The 23,502-nt window shown below is 46.4% G+C and overlaps 1 long non-coding RNA gene across 2 annotated transcripts in view; it reads right to left on the reverse strand.

The window, feature by feature from the left end:
- Positions 1–22,483, reverse strand: part of LOC134486152 (uncharacterized) — a 115,104-nt gene extending 92,621 nt beyond the window's left edge. The window contains exons 1-4 of one of the 2 annotated variants that reach the window (XR_015683804.1): positions 22,225–22,483; positions 19,281–19,380; positions 17,200–17,391; positions 16,573–16,767 (exon numbers count right to left, since the gene is read on the reverse strand). This is a non-coding gene — a long non-coding RNA (uncharacterized LOC134486152). Of the gene's footprint in view, positions 1–16,572; positions 16,768–17,199; positions 17,392–19,280; positions 19,381–22,224 lie in introns of those variants that run through there. The other variant, XR_015683805.1, reaches the window with a different exon arrangement.
- Positions 22,484–23,502: the final 1,019 nt, after the last annotated feature.

The following is a 23,502-nucleotide window of genomic DNA, read 5'->3' on the forward strand; positions in this document are numbered from 1 at the left end:
GCTGCTGATAGTCCCTACTGGGAAGCCAGCATTCACAGATAACCTATTGTTACTTCCCATTCCCTCCCACAAGGGCAGAGGGAGCATGGGGTTGGGGAAAGGTCAGGAACTCTGGCCCATCTTATCCTGGCTGTGAGACCCAAATAAAATGACCGTTAGCAGACGAAGGACATTAGAGTCTCATTTGTGGGTTCATCCCCATTCACTTCTCGCAGGTCCCTGCGAAGCTTCTGTGACACGCAAGACTCCACCTGCAAAAGGTGCATAAAGGATTCCTGTACTCTTTGTGCTTGGGCAACAGAATCCGAGCTCTGGCCTCTACTTGCTGTATGAGCCTGGGCCTCGAGTTTGACCTCTTTTGAACCATCTGCCCCCTCTCCAGTGAGATAGGAATTAGGAGATAAATCGGGGCCCTCCAGTACCCAAACCAGACTTGCTCTGTGTTTTGGGGATCCCCCCAGCTCTTCTCTGGGTGCCAAAGCTGATGATACAGTGTGAGTATTTATTTTAGCCTTTAATGAATCTGCTTTTGCAGGGGTGTGGTGATTTATAGAGGCCTAAGAGCTCACCCCTCCCCAATCAACCTTAATGCAAGTAACAAATCCAGGATGCCTTTGACAATTCCACACCCCAGAAATAGGCTAGAGAGTGGGTGGTTGACCTTGAGACAGGGCCTGAGCTGAGGCCTGTTGCTTGGCAACAGCCCCTATCACCTACCCTTTAGAAATGCCATGTGATTTTTGTATCTTCAGGCCCCTAGCAGGAAGGAATTTGCTCGGAAGTCCTTCACCTTCCAACTTGCCAGCCTGTTTGCCAGTAAAATTCATTTGTTTCTGTCCGCGTGCGTGCGTGCGTGCATGCGTGCGTGCCGGTGTGTGTGTGTGGGGGGGGAGTGTGTACACGCATACACTTACATTTACTTTAGGTAGATAATTATATTTAGGTATAATATAATATGATTCCTTAGGTTTTCAAATATCCTGAGTGTTATCTCCCCCTCCCTTCCTCTGTATTGTCCTCCCTCCTCCCCATTTAAAGCACTCCTCCCACTTTTCCATCCCCTCTCACCTGTATCCTTCTCTTCCCTTCTCTAGAGCTCCCCTACCTCATGGTCTCTTTTTACTTTTCTGGTGTTTGTGCTTCCTCCAGATTATATACTCACATCCAAAGATTTGGAGGTAGGATCCATGTATAAGAGGGAATGTGGGGGCTGGGGATTTGGCTCAGTGGTAAAGCGCTTGCCTAGCAAGTGCAAGGCCCTGGGTTCGGTCCCCAGCTCCAAAAAAAAGAACCAAAAAAAAAAAAAAAAAAAAAAAGGGAATGTGTGGCATTTGTCTTCCTGGGTCTTCGTTTCTGCCCTTAGTAGGGTTTGTTCTCGTCCTGACCATTGACCAGAAATGTCATGATTTCATCTCTGTACTGAATAATATAATACTCCGTAGTGTGCATGGACTGCATTCTCGTCACTCACTCATCTTCTGAAGGACATGCAGATTGTTTTCCTTTCCTGGCTGTTGTGAGTGGAGCGACGATGGTCGAGCCAGTGTCTGTGGAGTAGGGTGTCAGAGGAGTGGCACAGCTGGGTCTTATGGTAGACTTTCCTTTCAGCTCTTTGAGACTTCTCCACACTGATTCCCAGCATGGCTGCAGCACTCGGCTGCCTCGCCATCGTGAATGGGGTTTCCTTCCTCTCAGCACCCTTGCCTGCATTTACTCTTTTTTTTTTTTTTGTTCTTTTTTTCGGAGCTGGGGACCGAACCCAGGGCCTTGTGCTTCCTAGGCAAGCGCTCTACCACTGAGCTAAATCCCCAGCCCCTGCATTTACTCTTTACTGATTTTTTTTTTTTAAATCTAGCCATTCTAAGGCGAGATGAAATCTCAAAGTGGTTTTAATTTGCATTCCCCCACTTGCTAAGAATGATGAACATTTTCTGGAGATATTTCTTAAGCATTTTCCTTTTGTTTTTTAAAAACTTTGTTCAAATCCATAGCCCACCCTACTCCCATCCCCAAGCCCCCAATTGGGCCGTTTGTTTGACACTGTTTTTCGAGTTCTTATACGTTCTGATTATTAATGTATAGACGACGCGTGGTGCTGGATGTGTGCTTGGCGGCCATTCTCTTCCATTCCGTGGTCTTCCTTTCCTTTCAGTTGATTGTTTCCTTAGCCATACAGAAGCTTTTGAGTTTTAAGCGTCCCCGTTTATTAGTTCTTGGCCTTAATTTCTGGGCAAGTGAATCCTGCCCGAAAGCCCTTTTCCATACATATGTACGTTCTGCCTGTGTAATCCTCTAACGTTTCAGGCTTCACAGTGAGGCCTTTTGTCCATTTGGACTTAATTTGTGTACTGGGTCATAGGCATGTGTCTAATTTCAGTCTTTTACGTATGGAGATCTGGTTGTCCCAGGTCCTCGGTTGAAGATGTCCTCTCCACTTATGCTTTTTGCCATCCTTATCAAATACCAGATGGCAGTATTTACATGTACTTGGGTTGGGTCTTCTGTTTTGTCCCATTGATCTACAAGTCTCTGTTCTGCCAGTGCCATACTTTATTACTGTAGCTCTCTAATAAATCTAGAATGGCCATCCCTCCAGCACTGGTCCTCCCAGCAAAGCTGAAGACCGCCTTGGCAATGTGGGGTCTTTTGTGGTTCCATTGGAATGTCGGGATTTCTTTTTCCTGTTTTTTCAAAGAATGACATAGGGATTTTGATTGGGATTGCATTTAATGTGCAAATAAGTTTTGATAGAATAGCCATTTTCACAATATTAATCCTACTAATCCATGAGCACAGGATGTCTTTGCATCTTAACGGGTCATCCTCAATCTGTTTCTTCAGAGACCTAAAGTCTTCCACTGTAGAGATCTCTCACCTTGGTTAGGTTTATTCCAGGTATGGTATGATTTGTGGTGGGGGTGGGGGTGGGAGGTGTATAACTCTCCTGAGCTGTGCGCCACAGGTTGTATACACACATTCTACGACAAGCACTGTTTCCCTCATGTGCACTTGATCATAGGCTCAGTTCTCCCACACATTTGCAAGCACACGGGGACACACTATACATGGCTTGCCTGTTTAGATATGCCGAAGATTGCCGGCACTCAGAACCAGGGATACTGCCGCCCTCTTCTGGAAAGATTTGGGAAGTGCATGCAGTGTCTTGCCATCAATCGGCTTGGTTGGGAAGCTCATTCTAATCTTAACTCACCTTGGGTATGGATGATTTCTGCTCGATATGTCCACCAAGACCCCTCCAAGGGGTCTCTATCATTTCTAAGATTCCTCTCCTGACTGTGACATTTGGTTCTGGCCCTGGACATCAGGGCGTTCTAGCCAGCTTTGGAAAAGGAAGGAGGGAAGAATTGGTAAATTGACTTAGGCAAGTAAAATACTTCAGCTCTTCACCTCTCCAGGACTGGGTTTCAGAAAAATCAGCAAGGTTTGGCAGAATTTTTACGCAAGTGTTATTCGTATAGTCACAGGTTCTGAAAAAAGATGTAAAAGGCACTAGCTGTCAGAATGACAGCACATTTCTTTTCCTCTCCAGTTCACACGGAGCCATCGAGAATTTCTGAGCAAGACAGGAACAGAAGAACCTTGTTTTGGAAAGATTAACTAGACCGTGCACATTGTTCATTCATTTGTGTAACAATCAGTGCTTTATAAAAACATCTTTGCCGAGGCTGCGGAATGCAGTCGTGACCGGATGGAGGTGCTATTAGCTTCCGAGCAGCCCCCAGCATGGAGCAATGGGGGGGGGGGGAGATCCAGATGGGGCATCACTTCAGTCCTACGCTAGGTGAGCCCATGGTGATGTGAGGTTCACAGACCAGCCCCAGCTCCTGCCCAGATAAGACCTGTGGGGCTGCAGAAGTGAACCAGCTCAGCTGTGGTTTAAGAATAGATCTCGGAGCAGGACAGAGCCTGGTGCTCCTGGACCTCCCGCTCCATAAAATGAAAGAGAAGACAGTCGGGCCCATTTAGGAACTGCATCTGTTGATTTTCCTTTCCTAGACCCAATCAAATAACATGCAAATAAATGCAAGAGGTCCTAAGTCAGGGTACAGTGAATGAGTACACCATGGTCTGCCTGCTGCAGTTACAGTCAACAGCATTGAGGATGTGACCAGCATGAATGACGATTTGCTATCGGGTAGCATAATCACTGCGGGACCAGATTAGGAGACTCAAACCTCAACCGGCTGTCTGGGGAGGTGCACTCCTGAGCAGGTGTCTGCTGCACAAGGTCCATTGCGTTCAGGAAGCAAAACAAAGATGAGGCCTGACTTCTTCCTCAGGCAGTGCTGGAGTTGCCATTCTTTCTCTGAAGATGTGCACAATAGGTTTGATGTTTCAGGTCTTAGTCCTCCTCCAGGCCACTTGGTAACTGTGCAAGTTCCAACTAGCCACTTCTCAGTTGTTTTTTTTTTCCCTCAGGGTCCAGAGACAAGGAAGGACGGAATCCATGAAAAAGTTCTGGGTTGGGCTCCTCAGAAGTTGACCTTGAGACAGGGATTCCTTTGAAAGTGACTTCAACTGAATCCTTCTCTGGCACAGTGATTTAAATGGAACCATCCCCAGGAAACAGAGTGGTGGTTACAAGTGAAGGAGGGAACCAGCATGGTGTGTCACTTCCAAGTCCTACTCTGCCAAGGGTCAGGCCTTAAAGCCATCGAATTTACAGGGCTAGTGGGTGGAGGCATAAGACTCCTCCTCACCTCAGTGACTGATGACTGTAGACTATCCCTCAGGTACACTTCCCACACACAGGCAAAGCTGGGTCCATCAGGAGCTGCTGAGATTAGGAACGTTCTGGGAGCTGCTGTGCACTGCGCACAGTATGGGACACAAAGAGCTGTCACTCCTGGAGAGGAAGTGTTCTCCAAGTGGTGGAAAGCTGCACTTGGGCTGGGAGACTCGCCTAGCTTCATTAATCTGTTTCTTCCCAGGAAAATGATTTCGTCAACACATGGGGGTTGGCATGAAGACAGGAGCTACTGAGAGCTGCATGTCTTCTGCTGCTCCGGACTGTTGTTCAAGTCTGAATCTGTGCCTACCTGAATGTCCCTGGGTCCCTGTGTCTGTGTGTGTCCTTGTGTATGTGTCTAACAAAGGGCTTCTGCTCTGTATATTCTGAACAGCACAGAAAGCATCACCTGGGGAAGGAGTGGGATGCTCTACACAAATCTTCAACGGAGTTTTACTAAGAGTTAAGCCACTGATTCCAACTGACTCACATAACAAGTAGTATTACAAACACCACTGCTCATCGAGACATAGTCACGTTGTCTTCAACACTTAAGGCTGCTCATTTAAAAGATTGCTTTGAGCCTACGTTTGCTGTTTTCAGTCAATGATTATCATAATGTGCACACAAACAGATATGTACTGCTCTCTGGGTTTGGGGCATGGAAGAGTACATATTTTAAGATTACAGCTGTGCATTATTAGCTTAGGTTGTAAATCTCATTAAGTGGAAAATCCAAGGCAAGTTAGGTAGGTTGCTACATTGTTCTCCTAAAGTCAATTGTTACATTGTTCTCTTAAAGGCAGGTTAAACAAGCAGGTTGAGTAACAGTAGAATATCAGCCCTAAGCCTTACATGATCTCAAAGTCTATTAACTGGCTATAAGGCCTTAGACTGTAAGAGAGTATAATAACAACGTGTTGCCACATATACTAAGCAGTTTGCACTCTTCTCCCCTCATGCACACACACCTCATCTCAGCGCTCACTGAAGATCCCATTCTACACGGGACAGATACATACATGTAGGGCCCAGTGCAAAATGAAAATGTACAGGGTTGGGGATTTAGCTCAGTGGTAGAGCGCTTGCCTAGCAAGCAAAAGGCCCTGGGTTCAGTCCCCAGCTCCAAAAAAAAAAAAAAAAAAGAAAAAAGAAAAAAGAAAATGTACAGTGCTCATCCAAAGAAACACATTAAGAATTCTAAGACAACCTCACAAAGATTAAGCTAAATGTAGGATCCGTGTAAAGGCGCGCCTTTATAAAAGTTTAGATTAGATGCTCGTGAAGCCAATCCTGTTCTAGGCTGTTGCCCTAGTGTCTGAACTCTGGGTTTCTTCTAGGCCCTCACACCTTCCATGTTCCTGATTCAGTACTGTTCGCATGCAATTCGCTGAGTTTCTCTTCCTACCAGACTCTAAGCACCAGGGGGAAAGGCTCCCATCTGTCATGCTTTAGGGATGTCCTGGATGCCTGGCGTAGAGCGTAGCACATCAGGCATTCTATAAATATTTGTCAAACTGGGATTCACTGCACAAATAATTTGTTCAACAAATAAATGTTCCAGAGCTTCTGGTATGCCAGCCAGGATTCTCCATGAATCAAAGATTCCCAGAGACTTCCCATCCCACTCTAGTAAGAGAGACGCCAGACATGTCTTCTGGCAGATTCTGGCAGAAGCAGACTCTGAGGCTAGGATTTGAATATGAGTGGATTGTTTGGGAAGGATAGGGAATGCCAACGGAGGGAGTGGAGAATGGGGACCTGTAATAGAAGCTAAGGAGAAGGTTGCCTCTGTTTTCAACGGAGCTGAACTCCAAAGGAGGGCTCTAGGGATTGTGGTGGTTCATTTTATGTGCTTGCTTGTTGGGGTTAATGTCCGGGCAGCTGATAGAACCTTGTTTCTGATGCGTCTGTGAAGGTGTTCCTGGAAATGATCACCCTCATCACCATTTGAGGGCAGGGTTCCATTCACTACAGAGAAACTAGCCAGCCAGCCCACCAAAGGAAGAATGGCTCACTCTTAACTTGAGCATTTGTCCTCTGCTCCTGGATGCTGGCACTCCTGTTTCCCAATAGCTCACACCCATTTTGTGTTACTTTAAAAAAAAAACTGATTTGCTCTAATTTATAGTCTGGGAGCTAGGCAGAGGCATGAGGGAAGGGGCGGGGCAGGAGTATGGGAGAGCAAGATGATGAGCACAGGTGGCTGCACAAGAGTCTGGAAAAGAGTTTTAGCTCTACATTCTCTTCACAGCAGACAGATACACGGAAGGAGGCTGAAGAGTCTGGTAGAAGTTACCGATGAAACCACATTTTAAAAAATCTGGGTGTAATATATTAATTAATATATGTTATATATCACATAATTAATTTATTATTACTTTTATGTGCATTGGTGTTTTGCCTGCATGCCTGCCTATGTGAGGGTATCAGATCGTGGAGTTACAGACGGTTGTGAGCTGCCATGTGGGTGAGGGAACTTGAACTAGGTTCTCTGGAAGAGCAGTAGGTGTTCTCAACTCTGAGACATCTCTCCAGCCCCCCATATTCTTTTTAAATTTTATTATTTTATATTCTGTTTGAAACAGTACTTAAGTAGACCAGACTGGTGTAGAATCTTTATGAAGTCTTGATCTCTTTCTTGAATGCTGAAATTGCAAGCATGTACCACTACATGTGTCCTAGTCATACTCTTTGTTTGATCTTCTGTTTTCGAAGACAGGTTTTCCTTGTGTAGCCACTGCCTCGATGGGGCCTGGGGTAGCAGGGGAAGGTTTAGGAGTGCCCAGCCTTTGAGGTAGCCAAGGCATTTAAAAATAAGCTAATGTGTGTGTGTCTTTCACTCTCGGATCTAAAGATAGTTCCTGGGTGGGTGTGGGGGTGCCATCCACCCGTAGCAAAACTAACCACCACACTGGCTGTCCTGGAACTTGCTCCATAGACCAGGAAGACCTCAGATTCACAGAGATCCACCTGCCTCTGCCTCCTGAATGCTGAGATTAAATGCATGCACCACCACTGCCTGGCTAGCCATATTATTGTAATGAAGATTCATGTCTTTAATAGAAAGAATGCTTTGCAGATTTTCTGTTTCTTATGTCAGCCTTTTTTTTTTTCTAATGTGCATGTATGTTTCACCTGCATGTCCATTTGGGAGCCGTGTGCTTTCTGGTGTGGAGGCCAGAAGAGGGCATCAGATATCCTGGGATTGGAGTTACACACAGCTGTGATCTGACATGTGGGTGCTGGGAATGAACCGAGGCCCGTGCTCTGAACTGCTGAGCCGTCTGCCAGCCGGCCCCTCTTGTGTCAGTATGGGGAAATTGTATTTTCCAGAGAACGGACCCATTCTGTCTGGACTGTTCCATTTCCAGTTATTCAAGATTATACTTGGGCTACTCAGCCACGGCACAGTATATCAGCAAATGGTGTTTTGTTTGGTTGTTTGTTTGTTTGGTTTTTTCCTGTCAGGGGGTGGGATCTGTGAGCCTTCTTTGTAGCAAGGCTGGGCCAGTTGTCTACGTGATGACAGGACACGGAAGGTGACTAAGATACAAGTAGCATCTCTGTGCTCGAGCTGACACCAGCTCCTTAGGAAGGGAGCAAAACCCTCATGTCCATTCGCCCGTGACTGCAGATGTTAATGTGTTGTGGTATGTGGCTGGGGTGTTGTTGACGTTTCCTGACGAGTTTTTAGTAGACCATTTTAAAGATAGATACCTCGACACCCTTGAAACACGGGCTAGTTTAGTTATCTTATGCTCTCTTCTTTAGGCACTGTGACCCCATCGAAACCCACATAGCTCATTGAACCAATGGTAGGCTTATCTAGCTTCACAAATCTCTTTCCTGGAAATATCCGTTTGAGACTAAGAGCTATATGGACTGGACTCTTGAATGGGCCCACTATAAAAAGCGATGCAGCTCTCGGTGACCAAGGCAGAGCAGCAGAGAAAAGCATGAAGAAATCAGAAAGCAGAATGCAGCAGGTGACACAAAGCATGCCTGTTCATTCATTCATTCATTCTTCACCTTATGTCCCAGTATCAGCCCCCCCCCCCCCCTTACACAGCTCCTCCACCATTCCTCCCTCTCCTTCTCCTTTGAGAAGGAGGAATCCTCTCTGGGTATCACACCCCGCCGACCCACACCCATGCATCGAGTCTCTGCAGGGGTAGGTGCATCCTCTCCCTGAGGCCACACAAGGCAGCCCAGTGAGGGGAACGGGATCTACAGGCAATCAGACAGGCAGCAGAGTCAGCGGAAGCCTCCTGCTTCAGTTGTTGGGGACCTGCATGAAGACCAAGTTCAAGTTTTGCTACATGTGTGGAGGGGGCCTAGGTCTAGCCTGTGCTCAATCTTTGGTTGGTGGTTCAGTCTCAGGGAACCCCCAGGGCTCCAGCTTAGTTGACCTTCTTGGACTTTTTTGTGGGGTCCCTATCCCCTCCGGATCTCTCAGTCCTTCCCCCAATTCTTCTTTCCATAAGATTTCCTGAGCTCTGCCTAATGTTTGGCTGTGGTCTATGCATCTGTTGTGGTCAGCTGCGGGGTGGATCCTCTCAGAGGACAGTTATGTAGTCTTCTGTCTGTAAGCATAACAGAGTAGTATCTTTAGTAGTGTCAGGGACTGGTTCTTGTCCATGGGATGGGTCTCAAGTTGGGCAGTCATTGGTTGGTCATTCCTTCAGTCTCTACTCTATTCTTTTCCACACATCTTGTAGGCAGGACACATTTTGGGTCGAAGGCTTTGTGAGTGGGTTGCTGTCCTTGTCCCTCCACTGGGAGTCCTGCCTGACTACAGGAAGTGGCTACTTCAGGATCCATATCCCCTACTGCTAGGAGTCTCAGGTAAAGACACTCTGGGGCCTCTCCCACCCAGGTCTTTGGCAACTCCTAGGGCTTGCCCCCACTCCCACCCCCCAACCCGCTTCCATTTCTGTTCCCGCCCCTGCTCTCCCTACACCTGCTCCCCAGTCCCCTCCCTACTCCATGCCCTGCTCTCCTCTCCAAGCCTTTTGAAGGCCAACCTCAACTCTTGCTTTTCTCCTCGGAGGGGCAAGAGAAACCTCTGCATATCTTTCCTCTCAGCTACCCCTAGGTGGTGTTGTTTGTATCTGTTAGAGACTACCATCACACACAGTAGGATAATGGTAAACCCAATCCGCCTTTCTTCCTTTGAACGTTTTCCCCCTCATATACTTTATCACAGTAGTGGGGAGCTGACTAACATACATGGTAAGCATGGCGCCCTATGAGAGGTCATGCGAACCTCATCTCTGTTCACGCATGCGCACTGGAGATACCAAGACTGAGCAGTCCAGTAAAGAAAATCACAAGGACACACAGCCACCCAAATCTCAGTGCGGAGACTTGAACAAGTAGTGTGGGACCCTAAGGAGTCCCTCCTCTCTCAAAAGGAGCCAGGACTGAAGGACGTGAAGCTGGCGTGTGCTGCTCTGTCCCTCTCCACTCCTCATCAAATGCCCAAACTACTCCATTAGTGCCGTGAGGGCGGTAAAGTAAAATCACTGTGTCAACATTTGACATGGAAATTTCTATGATCTGGTGTCTAAAAATGATCAGAAAGACACAGGGTGGACAGTGTGGTTTTATGTTGCCTACGAAGTGGTGCACAATGCAAGTCTGCTTAGGACTCCACAGTTTATTAACACCTGACATTTTTGTGGTTTGGGGGTGTGGATCTTTTTTTCTTTATGGCCAGGGTTAGTAGTGATAGTGGATATCATGGAACAAAGTGGAGGCATTAGAAGGAATTCTGTGTAAGGAAAGAGACACTACTTGGAATCTGAGGCCAAAATTGGCATGAGAGCACCATTTGAGCCCACCTAACAGATAACCAAGATGTTTAGACCGGGAGTGTTTTAAACTTTTTACACTCAAGACCAGTCTGAGGTGACTCACTGGGCTAAGGTGCTTGCTGCCAAGCCTGACAGCCTCAGTTCAGTCTCCAGGACCCTCATGGTGGAATGAGAGAACTGACTTCCTCAGATTGGTCCTGTGACTTCCACGTGAGTTTATTTGACTCTGTGTGGGTTCTAGGAAAAGAACCCAAATCCTCTGCAAGAGCAGCCAGTGCCCTTAAGTGCTCAGCCATTTTCCCCCAGCCCCTGGAATTAATTTTAAATTAACTCATTACTATGCATACACTTTTACCACCATCACAGAGTAAGTGGATGTTTCGAATGTGTGTTCTGAGCCAAGGCTTCGCTACAGTTATGTGTTGTAACTCACACAGAAACAAACACTTACTTTCTTTACCTGTCTGGTTAGTTTGAATGGTGTACATTCAGAACTTGGTATCATGCTTGCCTAGATGCACTGTTGCCCAAATCTCCAAGATTCCTACGTTTATTTGCATAGTCCACAGGTAAAACGATTGAGTTCTAAGCAGTCTGATTTACACCTCGAAGCCCAGAAGGTCCCTTTCACCCACAAAACCTTTGACCCAAAATGTGTCCTGCCCATAAGTGCAGGGACAAAGATGGAGCAGAGACCGAGGGAAAGGCCAACCAATGACTGGCCCTACTTGAGGCCCATCGCACGGGCAAGAACCAACCCCTGACACTGTTAACGATACTGTTATACTTGTTGACAAACGCCTAGCTTAACAGTCCTCTGAGGGGCTCCACCCCGCAGCTGACCAAAACAGATGAATAGACCACAGCCAAACATTAGGCAGAGCTCAGGGAGTCTTATAGAAGGAACAGTTGGGGGAAGGATTGAGGGAACTGGAGGGGATAGAGACTCCACAGAAAGACCAAGGGGTCTCCCAGAGACTAAACTATGAACCAAAGAGTGAGCCCAGGCTGGACCTAGGTCCCCTGCACATATGTAGCAGTTCAGAGTCTTCATGTGGATGCTCTAACAACTGGAGCAGAGCTGTCCCTGACTTGTTACCTGCCTGTGGATCCTGTTACCCTAATTGGGATGCCTCGTCTGGCCTCGGTGCTGATATAGAACTTAAGTTGTGATGCTTGCAGCTGCAAGCAGTGGCCCAGGAACAAGTACAGCAGCTTCTGACACCAAAGGAAACTCCAGAAGACTATGCCCACATCCATGGCACGAGTCAGTCAGCCCAAGACAATCTCCACAGCAGTCTCTGTGTCCTTTGCAGTTAACTGTGCCTTTGTGACCCATTTCTGGCTAAGCTAAAGTCTGCCAAGCTGAGTGTAGGGTAAGGGTGATGATTTGGGACACTTCTTTATCCTTTCTGCCTTGAACACAGATGTAATAGGTAGTATGGTGGCAGTCATCTTAAAATTGAAGGGAAGATCAAGAAAATAGATCTTATCTCCTAATGTAATTGAGCTGCTGAATTAGAACCATCTACCTTTGACCCTTGTTATATCATCTAATAATTCCCTGCTGGTTTATACTAGATTGTTTTTAAAAAGATCTTATTTTACCTATGTGTTATGTGTGTGTACATGTGTGCACATATATGAGAGAGTGTTGGTACCTGCAGAGGCCAGAGGCATCAATCCCCTTGGAACAGAAGTTACAGGGCCTTGTGCATCCAGGCAAGCGTAATACTAACCCAGCCACACCCCACTTGCACACTTAGTGTAATCTGACTTCAGTTACACTTTCTGTGTAATACATCATTGCTGTCATGAAGTTTTTGTGTGTCGTGACTGTTAAATAATACATTGTTGTTATTTCGTTTTTTAAAAGATTTATTTATTTATTTTATGTATGTGTGTACACTGTCGCTGTCTTCAGACACACCAGAAGAGAGCATCAGATCCCATTACAGATGGTTGTGAGCCACCATGTGATTGTTGGGTATTGAACTCAGGACCTCTGGAAGAGCAGTCAGTGTTTAACTCCTGAGCCATATCTCCAGCCCCCTTGTTATTTCAATTGACCGATTTTTAAAGTTAGCAAAGTGATAGGTTTCGTTACAGTATGTTCACACATACATGTCCTCATATCTTCGTTTTACCCATCATCCACCCTCTGCTTCCCTCCTCTGTACTGCTTTTCTTGGTCCTGTCAGTTATTAGAAGGGCGGGTCTTGAAGAGCCTGTTTATTGCAGCACCACAGCCTGGACTACTGGTTACAAATGTAAAGGTGTTCCCATGGAGATCTCATCTCATGGAGAGCACATCTCCTGGGGCACTCCCACCACTCTGGGATTCAGAGATCTGCCCCCAAAGCTGCTCCAACTAGCCTGCTCCAACTAGCCTCTCTGGGAGATGGGGGAGGAGGGAATCCGGCTTGCTGTAACCTACCACTAATTTGGTAAGTGCGGTGGACACTGTTTCACAGCTCCAGCAGGGCTGGCACCATGCCGCTGAACAGCATTGAGAACACAGAGCTGGTGACTGTCCCACATTAGCCACTGCACCCACCAAGCCACCTGGGGCAACAAATGCTTATCATCATCGTTGTCGTCGTCGTTGTCCTGTCTGGGGGTTTAAAAATTTTTTCCTAATTAATTTGTTAGGTTACATACAATGTAATAGATTCCCCTGTGGCGTATCCATACGTCTGTGTGAACTAAAGTTCCCAGGAAAAAAGTTGGGGCTTGCACTGAACCCTCTGCAAAAGCGATTGATTGATTGATTGATTGATTGATTGATTAAAATGTCATTCACTGAGGAGACTGGAATATTGCAAGTTTAGAGCCTAATTATCCTGGGGATATTCAGTACCCTTAATAGGCATTTATTGTCCTCCTCTCTGTACGTGACCCAGCAGTTTTGTGATATTAGGCAAATCCTTTGGAATGTGCCAAGCACTAGTTTCTAACCAACCCCAGAGCTAAAACTGTCATCAGAGAGCACCTGAGGCCAGAGCAGAACTTTTCGTGCTTTACCTTAACCCGCCTACCTCATGTTCCCATCTGTGTATTTGGCAAGCTCCTTGATTTACGACTTTCTTTGTTCTGTTGCTATTAGAAGCTCACGAAACTGCTGGCATGCTGGGGCATGGAATTTGGTGTCTAGAGGTTCTAATCGGAATGTTCTCTATAGGGTCAAATGCTTGAACATTTGGTTCCCAGTTGGTAGCTATGTTCAACGGAAGTTTGGGAAGTGCAGTCTAATGGGAGTATGTCCCTGGAGGTGACCTATGGAATGGTAAAGACTGCCCACCAGTTCCAGTTCCATTTCTTCTCTGTGTTTGTGGTAAAGAATGTGTCCTCTCAGCTTCCTGCTCTGGCCGCCATGTTGCTTCCTCATATCATAGACTCTGACGCCTTGGCAACAGTAGCCAAAGGAAACTCTTCCTTAAGGTGCCTGGTTGGAGTGTTTTACCGCAGTAACAGAAAAGTAACTGACAAATGTGGAGAGGGTGTGGGCAAAATGAAACCTCAGTCACCGTTGGTGGAGCTGGGAACAGGCCCTGCCGCTCCGGAAGTCAGTGTGGCCCAGCTATGCTACTACTGAGCATGCGCCCAAAGGCCTCAACACCCAACTCTGCGGGGGTTTCCTCCGTGTTCGGTGCTGATCTGTTTTTACAATAGTTAGAAAATAGAAACCTGAATTTTCTCCAACTGATAAACGGATAGTGAACATGTACGTACACTGTGTAAAAGTAAAATCAACTGTAAAGAAAAAAATCATGAACTTTGTAGGTAAATGAATGGAACTAGAAAAGATAAGGTCGAGGGGGGTAACCCAGGCCCAGAAAGTCAAACTTTGCATGAATCTGAGGTTCCTGGCTCCACATCTCATATGTGAGTATAGAGCTTGGAGTAACTGCAGAAATTAGGGAAGAGGAACCATGAGGGAAGCCAAGGGGACGGAGCGGGGAGCCATAGAAGTGGGAATAATGATTTGTGTGATTTGCAGGGTGTCTTGGCGTTCCTATCGCTGTGGTAAACATCACCGTCAAAAGCAAGTTGGGGAGGAAACGGTTTATACATGTTACACTTCAATAACAGCCCATCACTAAGGGAAAAGCGTTTGTTTACAGGTTCCTCTGGGGAGAGGTGTCTGGGCTTGCAGTCCTGCCCCAGCACCGGGCTTCCCAGGCAGCCAGATTTCTCTGGGCTGAAAGTCAGGTCTCTAATGGCCTAAGGACAATTCTGTGAAGCAAGTTCTCTCCTTCCACTGGGGTGGCCAGGCTTACACAAGTACTTATTTCACCCCGAGCCATCTCATCAACTCTACAGCATGAGCCTTACACAGAAAGCTTTTATATGGTACACCTGAGGGAATTTTGGGAGATGTAAATTAGAGGCTCAACTTACTCTTGTTGCACGGGGATTCGCTTACTTCCTGAGCATTTGTTGTAAAGATGATTCCTTTTCTCGCTGAATTGTCTTAGATCCAGTGTTAGAATGTAAAGGACTATTTCTGGACTCTAAATCCTAACTCTTAAGTAGCCTGCCCACCCTTATGCAGGTACTACTGGAAGCTGCCCCCGTGTTAGTGAGGTGTAGAGACAGTCCTGCCCTGCTCTTTGGCTGTCAAATGACTGAAGCACTGATTTACCAAGGGATTGGGAATTCCTCAGAAATCTCACCCTGGGAGAAAGAAAAGGCTAAAACCCACTGCCAGGTAAGGGAAGGTAGGTTAGGGAGGAGATGGATGATAGGTGGTGGGTGGGGACTTGTCCCCTGGAAAGACATTCCACACAGCTCTGACATTTTGTCAGATTGCCTTGCAAGAGACAGTCCCGAGGCCAGACAATGAGTGGGTAGGACCACACCTTGATCAGAACTGCTTAGTTAGGACAAAATGGACTTTACTAACCTAACAGAACCTCAGTTTCCCCCAATCTAAGGGCCAAGAGTGTCATCAGAGTATTGACAGCAGACTTCTCCCCATCTTGCCATAATTCTCTCACCACTGATGTATTTGAAAAGTGTCTCCGTTTATGACTTTCTTTGTTCTGTTACTATAAAGAGCTCATGAAATTGCTACTCCACTGGAACATAGTATTTGGGGAGACCTGAATGTTCTTTGGTCATGGTTTAATTTTAGCCTTAGAATAAATCATGTCCTGTGTCTGCTCCTCACTCCCAATCCCCTAGGGTAGTCCAGTCCATTGTGCACCAAGCAGGGCTGGAGGAAGGGAAGCTTTACTGAGCACTGACTGGTGCTATGCAGGATCTCGGTTGACAATTATTTCATAGGCAGTAAATACACCCAGATACAGCCTCAGAGGACTGGTTCATTTATTGGGGGAAAGAAAGGGGAACTTATGCCCCTGGGGAAGTGGCTAGGGTCCCTGGGGCAAAGTTTGGGTGGCTGTGTACAAGTGGCCATGGCAGGGGTGTTGGAAGATACTTCATCTGTATACTCAGGGGCTGTAAGGTGTGTGTGGGGATCCGTACAAGACCAAGTGAGGCCTAATAACTGTCAGGGTAGTAAATTCTTTCTAAGGTTGATGGTGGGGCAGCCGGCTTCATGGCACCAAGTTGAGGGCAGGGGGAGTCAACTCTGGCAGTCCTCATCTGAGGTATCTATCTCTGGCTGTAATTCCCTTGACCCTTCCTTTATAATCTGGCCCATTACAGTTCCACAAGACACGCTTCTTGTGTTAACAATAGTGATCATGTGGGATTTATAGCTCAACCTGGGGAATGTCATCTGAAAATTTTAAAGTCTTTTAATTTAGCATTACAGGGTTTTGTTCTACTTCTTCAGGAGTTCAGATTTATTTCTACGTATGGGATGTTAATAAGTGACCATCTTAGACAGAATTGTCATATCCCAGGTTTGGGCCAGTGTGGTGGCATCTGACTTAGTGACAGAACTACCCCTGCTCCAGAGGCATGCATGTTACAGGCGTAGATTTGACTCTACACCCATGTTCTTGTGTCCCAGAGCAAAGAACTGGACCATGTTTTTTTGTTTGTTTTTTTTTAATTTTATTTATTTTATTTATATGACTACCCTGTAGCTGTCTTCAGAGGGCATTGGATCTCATTACAGATGGTGTGAGCCACCATGTGGCTGCTGGGAATTGAATTCAGGACCTCAGGAAGATAAGTCAGTGCTCTTAACCTCTGAGCCATCTCTCCAGCCCTGGACCATGAATTCTTATTTAGAAACAGAAAGAGACAGTTCATTAAGAAAGGGAAAATGATTCACATAATGAGAGTGGGCTTGTCAAGATAGAGCAAAGCATGTGCTAGGCCGTGAGCCCTTACAGGCCACCTGGGCAGTACCCATCTGTCACACATTTGTATTTTATGAGCTTTTCTTGTACATGCTTCATTTGTTTTATGAAGCCCAGCTAGGCAGGAACCTCCAGTCTTATCTGTCAAGTGGCTTCTTTTACCTACAACTCTGGTGTGGCCTTTTTCAGTTTACTTGCCAGTCACTGGTAGCTGGGCCCACCAGGGAGCCATTTCCGCCTCTTGGGGAGGAGTTGGAAGCTCCCCTCCCCCAAGAGAGAGACTAGAATAGTTCAGCCACGGTGTGAGGGAAAGCAAGAAGGGTTATACTAGGGCCCTGGAGAACCCACTCACCTCTGTTGCTCTGCTCTATATGATGTGGAAACATCTCTCTGAAGTCCTCCAGGAAGCATGAATTCAGAGACAATGAGGTAGAAGCGAGTGCCCTTAGAAGTCACTGACGCCCATTCTACAATCCTTCCCATGGATCCAGCAGTCCTGTGCTCAGGATGTGTTTGGATGGGGGTTCTCCTGACTTCAAATGTACTGTTTTGAAAACAGAGACACTTTTTTTTTTAAAAATCCAGTCTTCTGTTTCCTCCATTCTTGTATGCTAACCTACTGATTAGGTATAGAATAAGTCAGAAGGGTCAGAGAGATTCAGAGTTATCTCTAGGGGGCAAGAGAGATGGCTCAACATCTCTAGAAAACTCAAGGTCAGGAGGGTGTGTTGAAGATTAATCTGGGGATTGTAGGGCACCCACACCCATCCACCTTTTAGATGCTTCATCCAGTGGTTCTCCTCACACAGGAGTGATGGGTGGTGGGGCCTGAGAACATGTATGTCTCACAGGGTCCAGTGATGGTGATACTGGCCTGTGACCATGCTTTAAAGAACACTGACTAATAGAGCTTTAAAGTCCCTCCTCCAACAAGGCTTCTTGAGCTGTCCCTGGAGTGAAGTACCCTTTTCAGGTCACATTGTTTAGACAATTAAGGTGATTCTCACTTTCTTCCTGGTTACATCACAGATGAAACAAGAGCACAGGCACCAACTGTGTGGCTCAAGGCCCAGCTCCGTCATGGCTAATCCTCTTCCCTCTTGTTTCCTGAGTAGAAAGGGCTAGTGTGTGAGACGCAGAATAGGTCTTCCCTCTCCATTTCTAAACAAAATGGTACAAGCTCAAATGAATCCCTTTTCTCTGTACCTCAGAATTCTCATGGAAAAAATCATGATGAAAAGCTTGATTTCTACTCAATAACCACCTTTCCCCAACACTACCACCAAAAGAATCTCTGAGTTCAGAAACTACATGTGGTTATCATTCTAGTTGGGTCACAGCCTAGTCTAGAATGTGCTTTCTAGAGTCCACCTTGGCCACCTCTCTCACATATGCATGTGTTCATGCTACTGTGATTTGACGTAGGACTGACTGGACCATGAAGAGTCTGCCCATATGGATGGATTAATGTCACTGAGGAAACAGTAGATCGGTTACTGCCGACTGGGCATGTCGTAACGATGGATGCTTCCTTCTCTCACTCTTGCCACCTCTTGCCCTTACTGTCTGTCATGGGATGGTCAGTATGAATACCATTGGCAGATGAAGGTAGCATGTTCTTGAATTTCCCAGCATCCAGATTTACAAGCCAATTAATTTCTTAATGAATTATTCTGTTCTTAATAAGTTATTCACTCTCAGGCATTCTCTTAAAACATCAGAAAACAACAACAACAACAATAACAACAACTACGACAACAACAATACCCCCAAAACAAAAGGCACACAGCCTACAGACCACACACCAGCTGTTCTGCTGGTCTAGTCTTTGTAAGAACTACTAGAGTGATTTATTTTCTGCAATACCCTTTCTCACCTTATCTATGGAATGGTTTCTGCTTTGGGAGTTCTAGTCTTCCCCAAGATCTCCTTAACCAATATCCCCCTCCCAAGCCAGAGCAGCATCTGTCCCTCTATCCCTGGCTCCAATAGTTTTTCATTTGTTTGTTTGCTTGCTTGTTTTTAAACAATATGAATGATTGAATTCCTTAGTGTGATGAGAGACCATTTAACACTGTATCCCAGATGTTCTGAATCAGACCTGGCTATTAAAAGTTTTATGGTACTGACTCTGGGTGTTTGGAAAAGCCACATGGAAACCTATTTTATATACACATACACTTTCATAAAAAGATTTAATTGGAGTTACCCTATATAAGCTCCTCCTCCAACCAGAGGTTGTCTAAAAGCCCAGTGCCAGGTGTGGAACACCTCCCCTTTAGCTGTTGGTAGGAGTCAGGGTCTCCTAAGAGATCCCCAAAACAATTCAGGTAATTACTGCTGCTGCTGGTATGAGTGGGATAGTGAGACCCTGTGGCTGAAGACACCATACACTTTTGTCATAAGTCATGGAAAAATCAAGCTGGTACTGACCTGGAAGCTCCTTCCCTAATGGCTAGCCCTGCCAGTGCTGGACGATGATGCGCAGGCTCCTAGTGAGGGGAGTCATAATAGTCGTTTGCAGCTGTGAGGCCTGTGAGCGATAATGATGGTATGGAGGCTTAGATGTTTAAAAACCTACTTTCAATAAAGGTTCTCAGATGCTTCACCCCCTCCTCCTAGCCCACTGTCCAAAGGAAGGGGGGAGGAGATGGTAAATAGGAAGGGATGTGGCCCTGTTCAGAAGTAGTTCCTTGGAGCAATTCCAATCTTAGTTTTTCAGGATATTAGCAGTCCAGTTCAGTAGTGTCTGGATACCAAACACTAATCAGCAGCTGCTACAGCACAATCCAGCAGAAACTGCCAGGCCTCCCTCCACAGAATTGGCTTGAGTCGGTGGGGGAGTGACTGGGGCCAGCTGGGATGCCAGGAGACGTTCTCTGCCATGCTGCTCTCCACAAAGCAAAGATCAGCAAGACGAAGGCTTGAGGCCAATGAAGCGTTGCAAAGCTGGCCATGTAATCACAGTCACTGTTGAGTCTTATTTATCCTCTTTCCAAACATCACGCATCCTCCCGTGGGTCTTGCCTCACCATCAGCAAAACGACACATGAATCTGTCTTAACACAACACCACATAAGTCTGTCTTAGCAAAACACTGTGTGAGTCTGTATCACATGACATATCCAGAGACTTCCACTTCACTGCTGTGGCAAGATATGCCTGAGGATGGCATAGAGCCATTGGATGTTATGGGGAGTAATCAGTCACTCTCTGCTCCACAAGAGGAAATACATGCCTGGTACTGTAAATCAGGCCAAAAACCCGTGCTAGGAGAGCTCACGGCCCCAGGGGTCACCGTCTGCTGTTTTTCTGCCACAGAACTTTCTCTACACCTCAGCTTATCTTGCTCCCTTTTCCTGACTTATGACACATATCTCTAATACAGTAGATACGTTGTAAGATTATGATGGCTTCTCCTCCTGGATCCAAGACGAATGAAGATTCAGTGACTCCGTCTTCCTCTGTCTTCAGAAGAGGACCTGATGTGCAGGATATGATCAGTTAATCTTAGCTCTGGTTATTCTGGGGTCATGACGAGTTCTCAGGAGTGTCAAACTCTTCATTTGTACTTGAGGTAGAATGGGAAACTTTTATCAGAATCACCTGGGTACTTGTTAAAAATGAGGATTTCTTGTGAACATGTGGATTTCCCCCTCACCCAAGACCTCTCAGATCCTGTGAGGCTTCAGGTCCTGCATGTGCTGCTCTTGCTTCTGGGTGACGTGCAAAGCGGAGTAAAGAAGGAAAACTGTATGGTGGACTGGGTGGTGTCTGAGCTTGGATCTGCACAAGGCGTTCAACTGGGTTCAGGACAACCTGAGCAAAGCTTTCCCAAAGGAGTCTGGTGAACCTTCCAGAGTAAAATGGGATAAAGGGCACAAAGAGAGGCCTCTGCCACCTCTCATAGGCTGGGAGTGCTCTGATGGACCACGGCCCCTCCCTGCTCGGAAGCCTTTAGAGTCAGAGTGCAGCACAGTCAGAATCACTCTCAGACCTCGTACGCACTCCATTTGAGTTTCCTCCCCTGGCTCTCCTGTAACCAGTGCCTTGCTCCTGCTCCTCCGTCCCTCAGCTCTAGTTATTATCAACTTGCACATCAGATCCCATGAGAGGAGAATGAATGGACAGAGATGGTGTAGTTGAGGAAACAGAATTATAGAAAGCACTTTATACATACAATTTATTCCTCCTGTTTTATCTATACCTGAACACTGATCTGTCTCTTTAGACTATTTGAATGTATACTGCTAATGTCAAATGCTGGGGAGTATAAGACAAATGGCATGAATGAATGAATGAATGAATGAATGAATGAATGAAATTATCTATGGATGATGAATCAATGAATGGACAGGTACAGATCCTTCACCTGAGAAAAGAAAGAAGTCCTACCAATCAGGGGCAGCAAGGTTCTTCTTTCTAAACCTGGATCTGAACCACAAGAAGGAAAATTGCCCTCCCTGCTCTCCCTGCCCCTCCCCTCCCCTCCCCTTCCCGCCCCTCCCGGCCCTCAGCAACCCATTGTCTGCTCAGCGATATGCAGGCTTCAAGGCTTTGAAAATATGGGACCCTCCATTTTGCCTTTGTCAAAGTCTCTTATTGCTACGTTTTTCAGAGGGTCTATTTTTGTTTAGTTTTCTCTTTGAAAAATTCTGACCTAAAGAGACAGAGACAAGCAGCTATTTGTGAGTTCAAGACCAGCCTGGTTTATCTACTGAATTCCACAACATCCAGGGATACATAAAGAAAGAAACAACAACCAAAAAATTAAAAGGAAGAAGAAGGGATGGTGGTGGAAGGGAGGAGGGGGAAGAAAGAAAGAGAGGAAGAAGAAAGGAAGAAAGGAAGAGAGAAATTTTCGCCTACTCCCAGGCTGCTCTTAGAGAAGAACCCGTCTCCACATTTCAGTGGAGTAAACTGTGCACTTCATATTGCTTACTTCTGTATGGCACGTACAGATCACAAACCTGTATCCATCAGCCTCCATGGACGAGGACAAGACTCTGCCCTCTCGATGCCCGACTGTGAAACTGAACCCAAAGTGGGTGTGTAAGCGGGGGTGCCGAGCAAACCGTATCTGGTTGGAGCCATCACAACAGCTGCCATTCTCCTTCAAAACTGAGAGCCAGAGCGTTGACACGGTGGGCCACTGTGAACCTGGACGGTGCTCTCCCCAGAGACGGGCAGGGAAGACGTGGGCCTGGGCATTCAGATGCATAAATGAAATTGTCAGAGAAACCTGGCTGTGGAGGCTTGACCAAGCTGCGGAGTCGGGTTCTCTTAATCAAATTTATTTATTTATGATCACTGCATTTCTGGGCTCTTTTGTTTATTTTAATTGAAAATAGATTTTTTTTCATCTCCTATAACTCACCAGAAAGATGGGGAGCGGAGGGCTTGAGGCTACGCTATTTAGCGGACCCGTAGAGATTAGATGACACCATATGTGCAAGGCCATAGACAGGACTCGTCCTCCATCCTTAAAAGCCAGCGGCAGCAGTTGGGTACCTTCCTCTAGCCCCGCCTCCTCAAGCCCACAGGGCCTCTCTTCACACAGGAAACAGCCTGCAAGTCAGAAAGGTGCAGCACGGCTCTGTTTCCAGGTTCTCAGTTTCAATCCTGGCACAGTCTGGCTGGCTTCCTGAGGAGTGGACGACAAAGCTGATTGTTGCTTCACAGGCGGGAGATGGAAAAGGAAATGGGATGCGTAATTTGTCAACGTCAAGGCTTTCAAATGTCAGTGCCTGAGCATCATGGCAGAGCTGCTCCTTCAGGGCCTGTTGGGATTCCGCACGTCATTTCACTTGCTTAGAGTCTGCATTCCCGTGCCTCCTTGTCTATCAACTTCCCTGGATGACACTCTAGCTCTCAGTGGCTCAGAAGCTCTGAGAGAAGGACCGCTCAGGGGACTATTTATAGCAACACTGGACCGTACCCAAGGATAACGTGAGCAGAGCCCAACTTTAGGCATAGACGAGGGTCACTTAGGCAGTTTGGGGCCACCTTGATCCTCATTCTCCCTGTGGTTTATGAACGTGACATCCTGAAGCCAGTGCAGAGCTAAGTGAGATCAGACACAGTGTAAGAACGGGTGCAAGAATGTAGAAGATTTTTTTTTTTTAACCATCTTCAAAAAAATTGCCTTCTGCTAAAGATGTAGGTGCTCTGAGATGGCGGGGCTGATGACTGTGTGAGCGACAGTGACATCTGCTGTCAAATTTTCTCCAGATCGCTACAAATCCAGCCGCCGTCCCTGCAGGCTGCAATCTAAATGGGGAAAATAAAATCAACAAGATGTCTGGAAAATGGCTTTGTACTTAAGTGCTTAGAATGCAGATTCAATTCTCTGGCTATAAACGTTAGTGTGTGGTGTGTGTGTGTGTGTGTTTTTTAAATCAGTTCTAACAAATAAATGGGCGGAGGCAAAAACCAATCAACCATTTTGTTCCTTCTAAGAAACAGAGATGAGCAGCGGCCCTGAGTCAGTGTGGCACCGCATTTAATGTGATGGTGTTGTTTGGAACTCGCTGCGCCCTTTCTCGGCTAAAATGTATCCCTCACTTACAAAAGATAAAATCCAAAGGTAAAGTACCAATCACCAGGAAGGAGGGAACCCATTAGGGGGTTAAGGGGGGAATCCATTAGGGGGTCA

This window comes from Rattus norvegicus, chromosome 3 (assembly GCF_021556685.1).
Source record: "Rattus norvegicus strain SHRSP/BbbUtx chromosome 3, alternate assembly SHRSP_T2T, whole genome shotgun sequence".
Taxonomy (NCBI): domain Eukaryota; kingdom Metazoa; phylum Chordata; class Mammalia; order Rodentia; family Muridae; genus Rattus; species Rattus norvegicus.